Here is a 6,222-nt window from a genome sequence, read left to right on the forward strand (position 1 = left end):
CCGACGGAGTCTAAACGAAAGTCGTAGAGCATGGTCTCACCTTCGCGTGGATATAAAGAACGTCGAAAACGGAGTTCGTATGAAGAAGTTATGAATTTCCGAAGTTTATTAATCATTTTATATTTATTTTTAATTCAAAATCGGAAGCATTATCCGAAGCCGAGTCACCGGTGTGATCCGGAGTACGCCCCGCGTACGAGGTTACGCTACCGCGTACTCAGCATAGTGTCGACACTTCGGATGACGCATGCAGTGACGATTTCGGACGCGTACGCGCTGCGTACGCCTGTACGCCCCGCGTACTCCGAGGCTCCAGCCTCTATAAAAGGAATCCGAAGGCAGCCGAGTCATTTGCTAATTTCCTCTCGTTTTTGTGCCGAAGCTCTGCGCGTAAACCCCCGAAGCTACCCCGAAGCCCCGGTATTATACTCTAGCCCCGAGGCAAGTCCCGAGATCCCGAAGATCCCGAGAAGTGCGGTTCCCGAGTCGAAGCTCTGCCCGCAAGAAGTTCGATTTTCGAGGAGATCTTCCAGATCTGCTGTGGATTACTACTTCTATAAGCCGTAGTGCTGTCCGATCGTCTTCTGATCAAGTGAGTGTATACTAACTTTCTTAAACACAATAATAATACGAGTTTGGTTCGAGTGTATTAATTATATTGTTGTTTATAAGTGTGAGTGTGTAGTTATTTCTTCTAATACAATAATACGAAGTATTTTATATAAAAATACGTGCTATGTGTATATATTTGGTTGTGTTATGTGTGAATGAGTATTCACTCTCTTCTATCTTATAGATCTGCTTATTTCTTTATGAGATATGTGTTATGTGTGTGTGTGCCTCATCTGTTATGTGATATATGTGTTGATTAAAGCATGCTATACAGGTTTTCTTTAAACTATGTATACAAATGTATATTTTTATCTACTAATATGTTGGGTAGAACATGGGTAGACAGTTGGTGTGTAATAAACAGATGAGAGGCCTCGTTGTTGTTTGATTGAGTCATCTAGCGGAGTTTAGATGACGACCACTGGCTATTCTAGACAGTCTTGTGGAAACATTAGCAGGTTCGCCACCTGTAGGTGTTAATGAACTTGGGTGTTCATTCGCTGTACTCCATCCCCCTCATGGTTGCCTTATTTGACTTATATTGCTGAGGTACCCCCGAAGCATGTGTTGTCGCCCCGATGAAATATTCTTAGACTAGGTCCCTTATGTTAGTTGTTTTAGGGACATTAAAGTGAGAATAACGGGAATGGGTAATTGGGTTATTGTTGGTTGGTGAAAATTAAATATGATATTTATTGTGGGTTGAAAACCCTATATGCTCACCAGGCTCCCAAGCCTGACCCACTCAGTTTTAAATTGTATTACAGGTAGTGGCGGAAGGGCATGAGATGGATGAACCATCAAGTTGTTTTGTTTACAAGTCTGCATATGTTTATATTTGTTATATGACTTGTAATGTATTCGTTTATGCTTATTGGTCTGTATCGGAACATGACACCCCGAGTTTTGATTATAATGAAAATACATTTCTTTTATGAAATGCTTCGGTAAACAATGTTTTATCATGTTTTGTTTTTGGGAACAAATTCCGCAACTCTTTCAAATCAAAAGGATTTACTCTGAAAATATTTAAAAGCATAAATGAAAATCGATCTTTTCTGGCCGAGATTTTGGGGATGTCACAGTTGGTATCAGAGCATTAGTTTAAGCGAACTAGGAATTTGTAGGATTTCTAGAATTAAACTTAGAATGCTAAGTGAAGTTTTGAGATGTGTGTCTGTTGTGATTTAGACACGAGCACTAGTTTATTTTAGGAAAGTTGCCTAAAATGCTTTATGTGCTAAATGTTATATGTTGCCATATATGATATTATTTGTTCGGATCTATGGTCTGTTGCCGACCGGATCTAGAAACCTTATGTGTGTAGGATTCTAAGCGTACATCTACGATATTAGAACTAGCATGTAAACGTTTCGGAGTGATAAGGATGATTTGAATATCTATCATGATTGAGGATCTAATTTCACCTTATTCGGTGTGTAGATCAAAATGGTGAGAACAAGAAGTGGAGTTGGAAATGCTGACGAAAACAGGAATCAACCACCAGTGATTGAGCCAATACCTGTCGTAGCAGCAGCACCTGAGCCAATAACCATGGCTGGTGTGCAATTGATGATTCAGACGATGTTGGATCGTCAGATGGATGAAACTAGACGGTTGCTTCAACAAAATCGTGAAGAACTGTCGATTCGAGTGGAAGAGCCTGAACTGAATGAAGGGCACTCGGAAGGTGGAAACTTCAGTGGGTCTGTTGGTCAAGCCAACCCACCGATAGTTAGGCAAGATAACCATGAAGGAAGGAATGATGGAATGGGATGCAAGTACAAGGACTTTTTGACTTGCAAACCATCGACCTTCAATGGAAAGGAGGATCCGATTGGGGTTATGGATTGGATCTCCGAAATGGAGCTAGCCTTCATGACGTGTGGCTGCAGAGGTAAGTTGCAAACTATCTATGCCGTGCGTCAATTCCGAGGTGGAGCTGTTCGTTGGTGGAACACTCTAGGGAAGACCTTAAGCCCTAGCGAGCCACTGCAATTGTCATGGGCAGAGTTCTTGGTGCAGTTTAAGCGCAAGTTCTGCTCGGCTCAAAATCTGTTGGAGTTGGAGAACAAGTTTCTGACATTGACGAAGGGTAGCATGTCAGTAGATGAATACACCAATAACTTCACCGATAAGATGGAGTTTGCCTTGCGTATCGTCCCAGACGAGTTGACAAAGGTGGATCGGTATGCGAAGGGACTTCCATGGGAGTACGAGGTGCCGGTACGTCAGGCACTTACTCTAGAGGCAGCTATCTGGGCTGCCAAGTCTGTGGAGAACATGATCAAGGGGAGAACCACCGACAAGGTTGAGGTTGGTGAGAAAAGGAAGTTTGAAGGAACATCTGGTTCCAGTAAGAAGAGTAAATTTTCGAAATCTGATTCGAAAAAGTTTGGAGGAAAAGGAGGCGAAGCGAAGTGGTGTGATAAGTGTAGGAAAAAGCACTTTGGGAAATGTAGCGAGGATGTAACCTGCTACAAGTGTGGAAAGGTTGGACATTTTGCCAATGAATGTCCGAACAACAAAAGGATGTGTTTTGGGTGTAATGAAGAGGGGCATATTTTGAAAGACTGTCCGAAGAAGAAGGAGGCAGCTAGGCCCAACATTCCACCAAAGCCGAAGGCAAGAGCCTTCCAGATGACACTTGAGGCTGCGAAAGATGAAGCTGATGTCGCTTCAGGTACCTTTCTCGTAAACAAATTACCTGCTCATATATTGTTTGATTCTGGAGCCAACTACTCCTTTATTTCGCATGAGTTTGGTAGAAAGCTAGCTTTGCCTGTTGATAGACTAAATAATGCTTTATTAGTCGAAGTAGCTAGTGGCAAGTTTGTACCTGTTAGCCATCGTATGAAAAACGTCTTGATCGACCTTAATGGGAATAAGTTTCTCGAGGAATTATTGCCTATCGAACTAAATGGTTTCGACATCGTCTTGGGAATGGATTGGCTTAGCGCCAATGATGCCGAAATTTTGTGCGAGAAGAAGATAGTTAAAGTAAACCCGCCTGGGAAAGATTCGTTTATGGTGTATGGGGACAAACGCAGAGTGAATTCTGGGATCATTTCTCTAATGAAAGCCAGAAAGTGTTTGACCAAGGGATGTACATCATATTTAGCATTCGTGATTGATGCTAAGAAAGAAAAGAAGATGATGCAGAGCATTCCAGTGGTGTGTGATTATCCGGAAGTGTTCCCCAAGGATCTTCCTGGATTACCACCTGATAGACAAGTGGAGTTCAGAATAGACTTGTTACCAGGAACCACGCCAATTGCAAAAGCACCTTATCGATTAGCACCGACGGAGATGAAGGAGTTAATGATGCAACTTCAGGAGTTGTTGGACAAAGGTTTCATTAGACCTAGTTCATCGCCCTGGGGAGCTCCGGTGTTATTTGTAAAGAAGAAAGATGGAAGTATGAGAATGTGCATCGATTACAGAGAGCTGAACAAGGCAACAATAAAGAATAGATATCCGTTGCCGAGGATTGATGACCTGTTTGACCAATTGCAAGGTTCGAGCTATTTCTCGAAGATCGATCTTAGGTCAGGATATCATCAGCTAAAAGTAAGAGAGCAAGATATCGAGAAGACTGCATTCAGAACTAGATATGGACACTACGAGTTCTTGGTTATGTCGTTTGGACTAACTAATGCTCCAGCAGCGTTCATGGATTTGATGAATAGGGTTTGTAATCCTTTCCTTGATAAATCCGTGATAGTGTTCATAGACGACATTCTGATCTACTCGAAAAGCCAGGAGGAGCATGGCAGACACTTGCGAGAAGTGTTAGAAGTTTTGAAGAAGGAGGAGCTTTATGCGAAGTTCTCCAAATGTGATTTTTGGATTCGTGAGGTCCAATTCTTGGGTCACGTGGTCAACCAAGAAGGGATAATGGTTGATCCAGCGAAGATTGAAGCTGTGACGAAGTGGGAACAACCGAAAAGTCCCACGGAGATTCGAAGCTTTTTAGGATTAGCCGGATATTACCGAAGGTTTATCCAAGGCTTTTCTTCGATTGCTACTCCATTAACAGCTTTGACCCACAAAGGAGCTACTTATGCTTGGAGTGAGAAGCATAAAGAAGCATTCGAGAAGTTAAAGAAGAAGCTATGCGAGGCACCGATACTTTCTCTACCCGATGGAGTTGAAGACTTCGCTGTTTATAGCGATGCGTCTGGTGTTGGATTGGGTTGTGTTTTGACCCAAAGAGAAAAGGTGATAGCATATGCATCTCGACAGTTGAAAGAGCATGAAAAGAATTACCCAACTCATGATTTGGAGTTGGCAGCGGTAGTTTTCGCTCTGAAAATATGGAGGCATTACCTCTATGGCACGAAGTGCAAACTTTTCACTGATCATAAGAGTCTCCAATACCTCTTTAATCAGAAAGAATTGAATATGAGGCAACGACGCTGGCTAGAATTACTTAAAGACTACGACTGCGAGATACTTTACCCCCCCGGTAAAGCTAATGTTGTTGCTGATGCTCTCAGTCGGAAGGTCAATCTTGAAAGGAAGAGGCCAAGAGCGTTGAGAATTGAAGTTGTCTCGACTATTTTGGAAAGTATAAAGAAAGCTCAAGAGGAAGCTTCTGAGAAAAATGACCGAAAGGAGGAACGTTTGGGTAAAACGTTGGTGTTTGGTACTAACGGTCATGGACTGAAGGTATTCCAAGATCGTATTTGGGTACCTAAGTCAGGAGGAATTAGGGATCTTCTGATGGAAGAAGCTCACAAGACCATGTACTCGATTCATCCGGGTAGCACTAAAATGTATAGGGACCTGAAACCCTACTACTGGTGGCCGACGATGAAGCTTGATGTTGCAAAGTATGTGGCCGAGTGTGTGACTTGTGCGAGAGTCAAGACACAACATCAGAAACCTTACGGGAGTTTAGAACCTTTGCCTGTGCCTATGGGTAAGTGGGAAGACATTGCTATGGATTTTGTCACTAAACTGCCCAGAACAAAGAATGGTCACGACATGATTTGGGTGGTCGTTGATCGATTCACTAAGAGTGCGCATTTCATAGCGGCCAGGGAGAAATGGTCTATGGAGAAGCTTGCGAATTCTTACGTGAAGGAAATTGTGAGGCTTCACGGTGTTCCGTTAACGATTGTATCGGATCGTGATAGCCGTTTCACCTCAAGGTTTTGGAAATGTCTACAAGAGGAAATGGGTACCAAGTTATGTTTAAGCACAGCTTACCATCCGCAGACTGATGGTCAGAGTGAAAGAACAATACAAACACTTGAAGATATGCTGAGAGCATGTACCTTGGAATTCCTAGGTAATTGGGATGAACATTTACCGTTGGTAGAATTTTCCTATAATAATAGTTTTCACTCGAGCATTAAGATGGCACCTTATCAAGCTTTGTATGGACAGAAGTGTCGTACGCCGTCTTGTTGGCTTGAGGCTGGGGAAAAGCAGTTTATGGGACCGGAGTTGGTTCATCAAACTGCTGAAAAGTTGAAAATAATTAGGGAAAGAATGTTAGCAGCTCAAGATCGTCAAAAGAGCTATGCTGACAAGAAGCGAAGACCGATGACTTTTGAGGTTGGAGATTCGGTTTTGCTTAAAGTCTCGCCGTGGAAGGGACTT

The sequence above is a fragment of the Lactuca serriola genome, chromosome 3, assembly GCF_051521515.1.
Source record: "Lactuca serriola cultivar US96UC23 chromosome 3, Lser_US96UC23_V15, whole genome shotgun sequence".
Classification (NCBI taxonomy): Eukaryota; Viridiplantae; Streptophyta; class Magnoliopsida; order Asterales; family Asteraceae; genus Lactuca; species Lactuca serriola.